The sequence below is a fragment of the Hemicordylus capensis genome, chromosome 4 (assembly GCF_027244095.1).
Source record: "Hemicordylus capensis ecotype Gifberg chromosome 4, rHemCap1.1.pri, whole genome shotgun sequence".
Lineage (NCBI taxonomy): Eukaryota > Metazoa > Chordata > Lepidosauria > Squamata > Cordylidae > Hemicordylus > Hemicordylus capensis.
In genome coordinates, this window is record NC_069660.1 from 210,707,707 (window position 1) to 210,720,789 (window position 13,083).

Here is a 13,083-nt window from a genome sequence, read left to right on the forward strand (position 1 = left end):
TAAGCTATTTGTGTAAACGAATAATTATGACTGTCACAGATTTCCAAGTCTAATTAGTTGTAATAATGTGGGGCTAGGGAGCTTTGTTTACATATTGCAGAACATGATATTTATGCTCTTTACCAGGGATTTTTTTCCTCATCAATAACTGTTCTGCATCTACTTTTACCTTTAAAAAAAAAACCCAGAAAAATAACAACTTAATTAGTTGTAAATAAATAAAGATGCTATAAATACTAGGCTTGTAGCAAAATTAGAGGCGCATTAAAGATAACGCACTTTAGGGACTTGCAGATCAGTTAGCAAGTTGTGGAGCGTTGGAGGGAAAACTGGCAGCTGCTTTGAGTCAGCATAGCAACCAAAAATGCTGTAGGTACAGCAATGTGTGTGCTGATCATTTAAAGGCTCACTTTACCTTATTTACATTTTCAGCCCCTTTGGGAGTTAAAGAACCCTGCTTCGATTCAGGAAAGCCGCTGTACTAAACAGCTTGCTTGGTCTCTCCCGGCTGTAAAGGAATTTTGCTAGGTTTTCTTGAATGCCAATGAATTAGGACTTGTTTACTCACATATATTTTTAACTTTGCAGCGCCTTCTCTGATGGCTTTCCTCCTCTGCTTTTGCTAGGCAAACCTAACAGTTTTCCCCCCAGCATAGCCAAGAACATGGCAGATTGCTAGAGTGCAATTCTCCCTTAGCTGCTGGATGGTTTGGAAAAGTATTCAAAGGTACATCAGAAAATGGAGGGACCATGAGAGTCTGGCAGCTTTGAAGGATATTGAATTCAAAGCTCACATATCCACCCTCTCATGCCCACGTATCAGGACATTTTGGACAGATTTTATGAAACCACATGCCTGGCAAAGTTTTCTCCAGAATATATATAGATAGATAGATAGATAGATAGATAGATAGATAGATAGACTTACCCTCTGGGCCTGCCAGACATCTGATTTTTAAAATGCTGATTCCTGGATGGGGCTGGGACTGGGTTATGTCAGGGTTCAAAGAGGGTGTGGCCGCAATCAGCATTTAGTTGGTGCCATGTTGCTGGGTCACCACCAACCTTGCCTCCCTTGCTCAACAAAGTAGAAACACACATCAGCCCTGCCATTTGATATACAAGAGTGCCTAGTGGCTGAACTCAACAAGCTTGTGCCCTGCTGCACATGACTATACTAGTTCAGCATGTACATTAAGTGGAGCTGATGCTGTTTTTACCCCAAACACTCCTGCTTTATTTTTTAAAAATCTGGCAACCGGGCCCAATTTCTGGCTTTTACGGGGGGGGATGCTGCCAATTGGCCCAGAGATAAAACAAAAACAGAACAGTCAGGTGTCCCCACCCCATCACTTGGCATATCCAGTGATATAATATGGTGGGGGATAATGTAGCATGTAAATAAGATCTAATGAATGCTAGAACAATTTTTGCATTAAATAGGAATATAGTACTGCTGAACCTTGCTCTCCTTGATTTTGGAGCACTAAATGAATTTGTGGGTTCAAGAACTGTTAATTTTTTCTTTTCCGGATTTTGAATGGTGATAAGCTGGTGTAATCTAGGGGTGTGCACAAAACCGGTTGGCCCAGTTTGGTTCAAGTCTGGACTAGAACTGGACTGGGCCAGTTCGGTTTTGTTCCCCTTGAAGTCCCCCCCGTTCAGTTCAGTTGGGGGGGTCACGAGTTTGGGGGTAATTTTAAAAAATCAACTTATCCCCTCCAGAGTGTGCTGCCATGGCCTTGGGGCGGGGGGTCCTCTGGTGGTTCCGCCTCCATTACTGCCAAAAATTGCCTAGTTCAGGCAGTCTTTCGCCCATTCTGGACCTGCCCTCCATCTAGGTGGCCATTTTGCAGGCTGCCGCACATGCCCATTGGACCTCTGTGTGGCCAGGTAGACAAGACAGTGGAGAAGAATCAGGGATATTAACAATTTAATGGGACAGATTTTTTTTATAGAGAGGCAAGTGCAGTCTGCCTTTAGTGCTCATGCTGCTGGCTGTTTTTAGCCCCGCCTCTACTCCAGGACAGGAATAAAAGTAAGTAAAGCACCATTCAAAAGCTGGCCTGAATCAAGGAATGGATTAACCAAAAAGACCACAAATCTTTTATTCACTGAAGCTATTCACATGCACAGGCAAAACCCGGCTAAGGAAGCCCAGCCCAGTTTGGCCCAAGGCGGCACCTCGGCAGCAAATCCGCCTCAGGAGCCAACGTCCTAAATGAGGTTAGGAGAGCAAGCACTCTCCTAACCCTGTTTTCGTAATTATCTGCCAGCCCCAGCGCAAGCAGCCAGGGCCAGCAATCTGGGGGGCTCCCGGTCGACTTCGGGGAGGGGGATCCCCATAATACACTGCACACTTGTTCCAGGTGGTGGGGTGATGCATCCTGGCACTGCGATCCTCCATGCTGCTAGCAATAGCCAGCAATAGTCTGGATGGGCGATCTGCCTGCACAAGAAGGAGCTGGCGATCATCTGTAGGGAGGTAGGCTTTTTAAGGCTTCCTCCCTGCTAGCCCTCTTGCCCTTTCTCACTGATCGTGAGAAAGGGCTCAATAACTGCATCCCTTTGTCTGTATAAAGACCAGATTATCTGTGTCAGTGTGATGACATACAATCTTGCAAGACTGATTTTTGTTTTGTTTTCTGTTAAGATCATTCTAGTTTCTGTTCAAACTTCAAGATTCTGAAGGGGGGGGAAGGGAGAGCCAACTATACATGCAAGCACAAGACATCAGGACTGGATTATTCAAGAGACAGTGTGCAGACTAACCAAATGATGAGCATGTACAAGACTTCAGGGCACAGCTGGGAGTTAAACATGCATGTGTTCAAAGCAAAATTGAACTACAACAGACATTCAGCAAGTGAACTACTGCAGAAATGGAATAACTGGTATTCCAGAAAGTTGGGTGAAAATTTGACAGTTTATCACCTACTTTATCCAGTAAGACAGAGTGCAATGGTGCCCTTCTCTTTCTCATTTTAAATGGCTCCGTCAGTATCACCTTTTTCACTTCTTGTGTACACATATACATCAGTTTCCATGGTGGTGACACCTACATTTTCCTCTCTTTTTTGGTACTGTGTTGTGTGTCTGGTAACAGGAGAAACTTGGCATGCTGCTGGGCTTAAAAAACAATGCCTTTAATCAGGTGTGGAGTGCTGGCTTATTACTTTTGCCAGCAGCTTTGTTTTTAGTTGGATTGCATAGTTTTGTAAGAATTCAAATGCCATTGCAATACTGCTGAAGAAGCTTTCTGAGATGTGTGCCTAACCATAACACTGTGTCTCCCCAGGGTACTGAATGAATGGCAGCAAACAAATGGCACTTTTCTCTCCCCCTTTTTTCCTTAGGAATAATCAACTAACTGCTGAATCCATTCTTCACTTTAAGAAAGAAAGAAAAACAAACGTGCTCTAATAGCAGTATAGCCTGAGTAAAGGGTTTTTTTGTTTTTGTTTCTTTGTTTTAATGGAGAACAGTTACAGAATTTAGCTTTTGGCTCACAATCCTTCTCTAAAGTAAAAGTAGCCAGCACAGCAAATATTCACTTATCTGAATGACCTGAGAGATGTGTGACGCAGTTGTGAAGTCGGATAATTCAGAGACACTACAGGGCTGACATTACATGGAAGTGCAGGGGAGCAGCTAACTAGATTGCTTGCTTGCTTGCTTGCTTATCTGTGGACCTACTCATGGAGAGCAGCTGTAGCTCAATGGTAATAGCACAAGCTTTGCATGCAGAAGGTCCCAGGTTCAATCCATAGCATCTCCAGGTAGGTCAGGGAAAGGCCATCATCTGAAAGCCTGGAGAATCTCTGCCAGTCAATGTAGACAATTTTCAGTTAGATGGACCAGTTGTCGGACTCAGGATAAGGCAGCTTCCTGTGTTTAATAGGGATGTGCATGGAACCTCAGTGGGGCGGTTCAAAGGCAGTGAGGGTCTCCCTTTAAGAGCGGGGGGAGGGTGCACTTACCCCTTCCGCTGCTTTTCCCTGACCGGCATCAGGTTTTTTAACAGCCAGTGGGGCAGCAGCGTACCTACCCGTTGCCCTCATCTTCCAGATATAACCAGAAGTTGCTGATGCGCCTGAGCATGCTGGCACGGGCGTGTGTGCATGATGTGTGCATACCCGTGCTAGTGTGCATAGGTGCGTCAGTAACTTCCAGTCATATCCGGAAGATTAGGGCAATGGGACGGCAGGGAGGTACGCTGCCGCCCTGGTGGGCTGTTAAAAAACTGATGCCGGTCGGGGAAAAGCAGCGGACATGGTAAGTGCACCCTCCCCCCACTCTTAAAGGGAGACCCCCGCTGCCTTCGAACCAGCGGAACTGCTGGTTCCGTGCACATCCCTAATGTTCAAGACTGTGTTCAAGTTGGGCAAGAACAAAGAAGTCTGGTCCTCATATTCTACATCTATAAATGGATGAATAAGTTGATTAGTTTATTTCTGCTTGCAGATGCCCTAAAGAAAACTTGCAGCAACTAGTTTCCAAAGGAGCTGGGTTGCATTCTTACATGTTTTTGTGTGCTTCAATCATGCTGATTTTGTTGTATACTGGTTATATATAATGCTATCTATGGATATGTATATTACAGAACTGAGCCTCATGTTGTCAACCTAACAAAACAAGGGGACAGATTGGTCAGTCTGTATTATATAAGTCAATGTTTGCCGGGGCTGATGCATATGTATTCCATAACAGGTGCTGGGTGACATAGAATTCTAAAATGACAGATGCAAGGCCGAGATTTCAACCTTTGGATGTATTTATATTTTTAAATAATGGTGGATAATTTTCTGGGACTCTGGAGCTCAAGGCAGAAACTTTGCCTTGAGACTAGGACTGAGACTAGGACTTTGCCTAGTCAGCTAGTACTGTGGACCATGTTCAGTCAGCCCTGGGAATCTTCATCTGTCTTGGAAGGGAAATGGAATGTGGAACATTGCCCCCTGCAGTTAGCAGATGGTATTGGCCAGGCCTAGTACTACAAATACTTGAAGCCTGACCTCCTGCCTTTGCTTGGGTTAAGAATCTAAGAAGAGTAGTACCTTCTGCCTGCCGGCCTCCAGGCTCCAGCAACTGATCTTAGGAAGCCTAAACTAGAGACCGTACCCTTCAGATCTGGATTTCATAACAGTCCCAGCCCAGCTTTGAGAGTAACCTCATAATTACATGTGTGCTGATGCATGTACAGATTATTTTCTTTCTACATATCCTGACTTGTGATTTTGGCACTTGAATTCTGATGGTAAAGGATCTTGCAGGCACTGGCAGTATTATGAATGTATCCAAATCTTACATGCCCACTGAAGGACTTTATTTGAATATGAATGCAATCTTTCCTCTTTGCCCTGTAGAAGCTTTCATGCATCAGCCCATTTGACAAGCAAGACACACCTAGCTGAATCTTCCTCAAGCAGTTCAGTACAAAACTGATACCCTCTCTGTGGGGTTGGTGAACTGGCATAGATTTGAAAAAGGCATCCCAACGATTTAACGGCCCCAACTGTTGCTCAAAACTTAAACAAAGCTGTTATGGAAAGTTTAAACATGTTGGCAGTGCTTGTTGTGTAAGCAAAGGAATGGTGTGCAACTTATAAGACTATATGAGGCTGTTCTCACGCACAACCAAGACCAGGCTAAGGAAGCCAAGCCCGATCTTGGCTGCTCATAAGAATCGCTAGGATTGCACCTGATCCCAGCGGTGCTGTGGAGCCAACCATTGTGTGTTAAATAAATAAATGCAGAGACTTAAATCTGTATAAAATATTGCCAGTTCTAGACAGCTACAAGTCCATTTCCTGAGTTCTGTCTCATCGTCACTTGCTGTAGTGTGACCAAGAAATTAAACCCTTGGTGGGGTATATGAAACCAGAAGATCCACATTTCTCAATGGCCCCATTCTGTTCTCTGGAAGCAAATCAGAAGGCTGCAGTTTTGATCAGTTCTCTGCCTTAGCTACTGAGAGAACTTTGTCCATTTATGTTTGCTCACAAACCAGTGGTTCCCACGTACTTATATGGGAGCAGACTCCAATAGACAGACAACAACAGTTCTAAAGTTAACCTTATCCCCTTAGAGCATTTCATTTTATTTGAGAGGATTCTAATAATTATCTGAATTGTCTTTCCTCATTTAGGATCTTCCCTCTATAGCCCTGCTTCCATGCTGTCCAGGAGTACAGCGTTTGTCTGAAGAGACAAACACTATATTAGGGAATAAGATCCTTTCCATGATTGGGAGTGCTGAGCACCAGCATTCCCAGTCGCGGGGAGGATCTCACCTTGAGAGCAGAGTTTGTCTTTTCAGGCAAACATTGTCATGAACAATGTGGAAGTGGGGTTACAGAGTGAATGAGTGTGTGCTTGCTGTGTGTCGTTATTTCTCCTGTACCTGGGTACACAACACCTGTCTATAACATATGGACACATGCTACAAAATAAGTAGTTTTGTAGTTACAAAACAATCTTCTGAAAATGTCATGTTGACTTCAGTGTATTAAAAATGATTCTGTGGACCAATAACTACTAAACTTTATGCAGTGCTTTGGAGTGTTCAAGGGCTTTCACACATGCCCGCCCCACACTATTAGCAGGTGTCACAATAAACCTTCTAATAGTTACAATAAACCTGCTAAACAATAAGCCTTCCAGTGTTGTATTCTATTCAGTAATTTTTTGCAGTTTATTTGTTTGGAGATTTGTCCCAAGGGGGATCATATGTAGAGAGTGTCAGGGGGAAGAGTCAAGGGGAAAAGGAAGGGAAAGGAGGAGAAAATGGAGTTGTCACTGATTGCAGCTATAAAACCGCCTGCTGAGTGAGGGACTTGCTTAAGGCCTCCTATGAGTTCATGAAACTAGTGAGATTTGAACTGGAGGCTATCCCTGGAGGACTGGTACAACAAACTCTGGTATATTGTAACAACCGAAAAACTGACTTATTCTTTAAAGACTCAAAAAGGTGTAATTCCATCCCAACCTTTTGTTATGATTTGGTAGGATCTATTATTATTTCTGAACTGTTTTTAGGTTTTATATATGTTTTTAACTTGTTTTATGCTATTGTTAACTGCCCAGAGATGAAAGTTTGGGGCGGTGTACAAATTTGATAAACAAACAAACAATAAAAATTATGGTAAGGATGTACAACCCAATTAATTCAAGTTTGGAAAGATGTATTTGTTTAAGAATGATGTTGTAGAGTGTTATATGTCTAATATATTGTAATCATAGGCTTGGGCCTCTTCTTTCTTTTTAATGTATTGTAATAGTGTCTGGTGATTTTAAATAAAAATCTTTTTTAAAAAGAGATTTGAACTGGAGGCTTGCTGCTTCATAGCTCTGTTTCTTGGGCATTACACTACACAAGCTTTTCTTAATTTAAATCAAATGACTGTGAATGGAGACTTTGGTATTGTTTACAGGGCTTTTTTTGTTTTTTTAAGGCACCTAATGCTCAAGTAGGCACAGTATTTAGTGAGTATGTTAGCTGGTTTCTACCTTTCACATAAGCAGCAGCCACAACAAATCTGATTTCTTTTCAATAATTATGCATCACCAAAATCAAAAGTGGTTTAACTCAAAATACTTGCAACTCCTTGTATGAATTATGTATAAGACGCAAGATTCGGCAGAAATACCAGTGGGAAAATACATACAATCCATGATCACATGCCAGGATATGGTTAGAGCAGGATATGGTTATATAACTTATGAAATGTGATAAAGGTATGCATCGTTCAGTGATTGGATCGGCAACAGAAATTCTCCTTGGGTGGACCATTTCAGGCCAGTATATGTGCCCTTGCTCAGGTTCAGCATTATGGCAATCGTCAATTCAGAATCATTTTGGAGCCCTGTAAATAACCTGGCTTAAGGCAAAAGAAAGCTGGCATGCAGAGCATCCTTAACCACTAATGGAAACTCTGAACAACATGAACTCACACAAATTATCACATTTGGATGCTTAAAACAAAGCAATGAAACCTACATTTGAAATGCTATGCCTGCTATCCCAATATATGCAATTATGCATAATAGTCATTGGTGTTAATGGGCTTACTCAGAAGTAAATATTTCGCACTGGGATCAATAGAAAGGCTGATTTAGGGCTTCTTGTTTTAATTTAATATTGCCAGTGTGTACTCATGTTAGCTATGCTAAAACTGTGTAGTTCTTACAAATGCTTGCTTAAAACATGACTGAAAGGGAGGATATAAATTTGTATAATAAATAAAAGATCTGTTTAATATGGGTCCATTTTCCAGGGAGTTTCTGATTAGCTTCAGCTTCTTGCAGCAGGTCCTCATTAATCTCTTCAAGCCATAACATGTGAGGGAGCCCTCAGACAAGCAAGGACTCTGCTAGACCTAAAAGCCTCCAGCATGGGGGAAAGGTGTATGCAGTGTATCACCACCCCATTGCCACAGTATTGGCCTTGGAACACATGTTGAAAAGCTCTGTGTGTGTGTGTAGACAGATATAGATACAATATAGGAACATAGGAAGCTGCCATATACCATTGGTCCATCTAGCTCAGTATTGTCTTCACAGACTGGCAGTGGCTCCTCTAAGGTTGCAGGCAGACATTTCTCCCAGCCCTGTCTTGGAGATGCCAGAGATGGAACTTGGAACCTAGATGCTCTTCCCAGAGTGGCTCCATCCCCTAAGGGGAATATCTTACAGTGCTCACATGTAGTCTCCCATTCATATGCAACCAGGGCGGACACTGCTTAGCTAAGGGGACAAGTCATGCTTGCTACCTTAAGACCAGCTCTCCTCTCTCAATATGTATTGCTGCAGCCCCGGGGGGAAATTCTAGTCCTATCAGCCACTGCCCTTTCCCCTTAACTCTTGGCAGGAAATTAAGTTTAGAAGAAGAAACCCACCTCTGGCACCTCTTTTTACACTGAGCACACTAGGAAGATTGCCAGTGCTGCTTCTGTTTACCCTGGGGAAATGGTAAGTAAAAGGTAGAGGAAGATGGCATTTTTATGGCTGGGGGGCTGGGGGAGAGGGAAGGGATAATCTCTTCTTTGAAGCAAGCCTTTCCAACATCTCCCCCCCCCCCCCCTCAAGACTGAACTTGGAGAATTTCGCTGGCATCACTACTTTGGATAACTCAACTATTTGTTGCTACATATAAAGTACATAAACATGGACTGGGGGTGGGGCGCAGAGGGGAAGCACAACTAATTTGCAGACTGTCTCCGGTTTATAATCCATCTGGGCCCTGCTGTTCTCAGCCCCCTGAGCACATAATACAGGCCCAACCATTCACACAGGCAGAACTGAAATTGTTCCCCTAGGCCTAGGTTTTCTCACATGGCCTTCCCATACAGAGGCCTTTTGGTTTTGCCTCTTGAAAGTCATAAGAACAGCCCTGCTGTATTAGGCCCAAGGCCCATCTAGTCCAGCATCCTGTTTCACACAGTGGCCCACCAGATGCCACTAGAAGTCTACAGGCAAGAGTTGAGGGCATGTCCTCTCTCCTGCTGTTACTCCCCTGCAACTGGTACTCAGAGGCATCCTGCCTTTGAGGCTGGAGGTGGCCTATAGCCCTCCAACTAGTAGCCAATGATACACCTCTCCTTCATGAAGTTATCCAAACCCCTCTTAAAGCCATCCAGGTTGTTGTCTGTCACCACATCTTGTGGCAGAGAATTCCACAAGTTGATTATGCATTGTGTGAAAAAGTACCTCCGTTTGTTGGTCCTAGATTTCCTGGCAATCAATTTCATGAGATGTCCCCTGGTTCTAGGGATGTGCCTGGAACCATGGAGGCGTGGTCCGGCACTGGGGGGAGTGTGTCTTTAAGGGCGGGGGGGTAGTACTTCCCCCCCTCGCCGCTCTTTCCCCTCCGGCGCTGGACTCTCATAAAACATTCTTGGGGTGGCAGAGTTCCTCCCCGCCCCCGTCGTTGTCTTCAAAGTTAACAAGCAGAAAAAGCTCGCGCCATGCATGCGCCCTTCGCGGCGCGTGTGCCCATTGCCGCCACTGGCGCATGCGCACCGCATACATCATTGTGACGTATGCGGCGTGTGCACTGGTGGTGGCAACAGGTGCGCGTGTGCGCCGCGATGGGCGCTTGCGTGGCGCCAGCTTTTTCTGCTTGTTAACTCTGAAGACAACGATGGGGGCAGGGGAGGCAGGGAGGAATTCTGCCACCCCAAGAACAGAAAAGTCCAGCGCCGGAGTACTACCCCCCCACTCGTAAAGATACAATCCCCCCCCCCCGCTGAACCGCCAGACCGGCCGAATTCCGGACCGGTCCGGAGGCCTTTTGTATTGCCCAAGACCAGTCCGTGCACACTCCTACCTGGTTCTAGTGTTATGTGAGGGAGAAGAATTTCTCTCTATCCACTTTATCCACACCATACATGATTTTATAGACCTCTATCATGTCTCCCCGCAGTCGTCTTTTTTCTAAACTAAATAGCCCCAGGTGTTGTAGCCTTGCCTCATAAGAAAGGTACTCTAGGCCCCTGATCATCTTGGTTGCCCTCTTCTGTACTTTTTCCAGTTCAACAATGTCCTTTTTTAGATGTGGTGACCAGAATTGTATGCAGTACTCCAGGTGTGGCTGCACCATAGTTTTGTATAAGGGCATTAGAATATTAGTAGTTTTATTTTCAGTCCCCTTCCTAATGATCCTTAGCATGGAATTGGCCTTTTTCACAGCTGAGTCAACACTTTCAATGAGCTGTCCACCACGACCCCAAGATCCCTCTCCTGGTCAGTTACCGACAGCTCAGATACTATCAGCAAATACTTGAAGTTGTTTTTTTTGTCCCAATGTACATCACTTTACACTTGCCAACATTGAACCACATTTGCCATTTTGTCGCCCACTCCCCCAGTTTGGAGAGATCCTTTTGGAGCTCCTCACAATCCATTTTGGATTTCACTACCCAAAAGAGTTTGGTATCATCTGCAAATCTGGCCACCTCGCTGCTTACCCCTGCTTCTGATCATTTATGAAAAAATTAAAAAGCGCCAGCCCCAGTACAGATCCCTGGGGGACCCCACTTCTTACTTCCCTCCATTGTCAGTATGCAACACTGGAAAATTGGAATTAAGCCACTGTTAATTCGAGTGTAATAAGGACAGTATTGCTTAATCTGAAATGTTAACAGCTCTGTCCTACAAACATGAACAAAATATTATATTGCATCTTCTTTATGTTTATTTTTCTTCTGTTCTTTGGAAGACCATTATTGCTTTAAAGATTTTATCTGAAACAGTGCTTGGATTTCCCCCCACAAAATAAATAATGAGATTTATCCATGTACTCAGTGAGAGCTCACATGATACCACATCATGCATATCATTATTGGCTTTCTCTAAATCACAAGTGATCTTTACTTAGACTACTAAAACCTGTAATATGTAGAGGAGTTCCAGGAGAAATATAGGTATCATAGTGGGGGAAAGAAAGACAGACAGACTAGCAGGCAGGCAGAGAGAGATGATAAAATATATATTTATACCAAAAAAAGGTGTGGTGGGACAGAAAACAAATCTAACAGAGCTGAGTCAAGAAAGATGGGGCAATATCAAGTTTTCATGCTGTATGTAGTTAAGCCAGCAGCTGTTGCTGCCAACAAAACCAAGCCCAGCTGTTTGCATGGCTGAATGTATCATGCATGGAGCGATATACAAATCTATCTAGCAACTCTGTAAAAGCCCTGATATACTTACTTGAAAAGTTAGTGGAAGGTTACATTATTTGGAGATATAGTTTCCCTCCAGTTTGATAAATGAAAACAAGAAGAACTTGATGCGAATATCTCTTGTCAAAAAAAGTCATAGTTGCCTAATCAAAGTATTTTGGATATATTTCATATGCTGCAAGCTGTGAAAAATGTGTAGCTTTGCAAGTTTCTTTATTTTGTGCAACATAAGCATTTATGGGCAGTTTACATTCTTAGCAACCTTTTGGATGACCTCCCCACCAGTTTCTATAAGCATTTTAGGGGTTGGCTGAAATGGTCACTCCATTCATCATAGCAGGTGACAAAATGTGGTAGGTGTTGTGTTGCTGAACTTCTGATGGTGGGTGGGTAAAATGTGTTTGTGTGGGGACTTAACTACAGTGGGGCAGCAGGGCAGCAGTGTTTCCTCCTAGGACATTTCTCGGAACAGTACTACATTGTGATCTAAGAGGTTCTGAGAGGAAAAATAAATGACTACTGCACCCTTAGGAAGTTCTATGGATGGCCAGCACACTTCAAATAAGTTAGTATTGATTTAGTTGATTTAATTATTTATCTCCAAATTGTGTGTGTGTGTGTGGGGGGGGGGAATCTGAGACAACATGAAGCTTAGAAAAATTTGCCCCCTTCTCATGAGCCCCATCATGCACCTTTCACCAATGGAAGTAGCAGTAGGAATGATAAGCAGTGAACAGAGAGGACGTTCCTTTTCCTTCCCCACCGTTGCCCTTGTATGTGATGTACCAGGAATCAGGGCTCCATATTGTCTCCGATGTTGTTTAACATCTACATGAAACTGCTGGGAGAGATCATCAGGAGATTTGGTGCAGGGTGCTATCAGTATTCTGATGACACCCACATCTATTTCTCCTTGTCAGCATCATCAGGAGAGGGCATAACCTCCCTAAATGCCTGCCTGGAGTTGGTAATGGGCTGGATGAGGGATAACAAACTGAGACTGAATCCAGAAAAAATTGAGGTACTCATTGTGTGGGGTTGGAACTTGGGAGATGATTTTGATCTGCCGGTTCTGGATGGGGTCACACTTCCCCAGAAGGAACAGGTACTCAGTCCGGGGGTGCTTCTGGATCCAGGCTTCTCCCTGGTGTCCCAGGTTGAGGCAGTGGCCAGAGGTGCCTTCTATCAGCTTCGGCTGATATGCCAGCTGCGTCCATTTCTTGAGATTAATGACTTCAAAACAGTGGTACATCTGCTGGTAACCTCCAGACTGGATTACTGCAATGCGCTCTTTGTGGGGCTGCCCTTGTATGTAGTCCTGAAACTATAGTTGGTCCGGAATGTGGCAGCCAGGCTGGTCTCTGGGTCATCTAGGAGAGACCATATTACTCCTGTACTGAAGG

The 13,083-nt window shown here is 44.0% G+C and overlaps 1 long non-coding RNA gene across 2 annotated transcripts in view; it reads right to left on the reverse strand.

Moving 5' to 3' along the window:
• The window catches only part of LOC128324450 (uncharacterized), a 40,618-nt gene extending 39,580 nt beyond the window's left edge, over positions 1-1,038 (reverse strand). For both annotated transcript variants that reach the window (XR_008306865.1, XR_008306864.1), the window contains exon 1: positions 929-1,038. This is a non-coding gene — a long non-coding RNA (uncharacterized LOC128324450). The remainder of the gene's footprint in view (positions 1-928) is intronic.
• Positions 1,039-13,083: the final 12,045 nt, after the last annotated feature.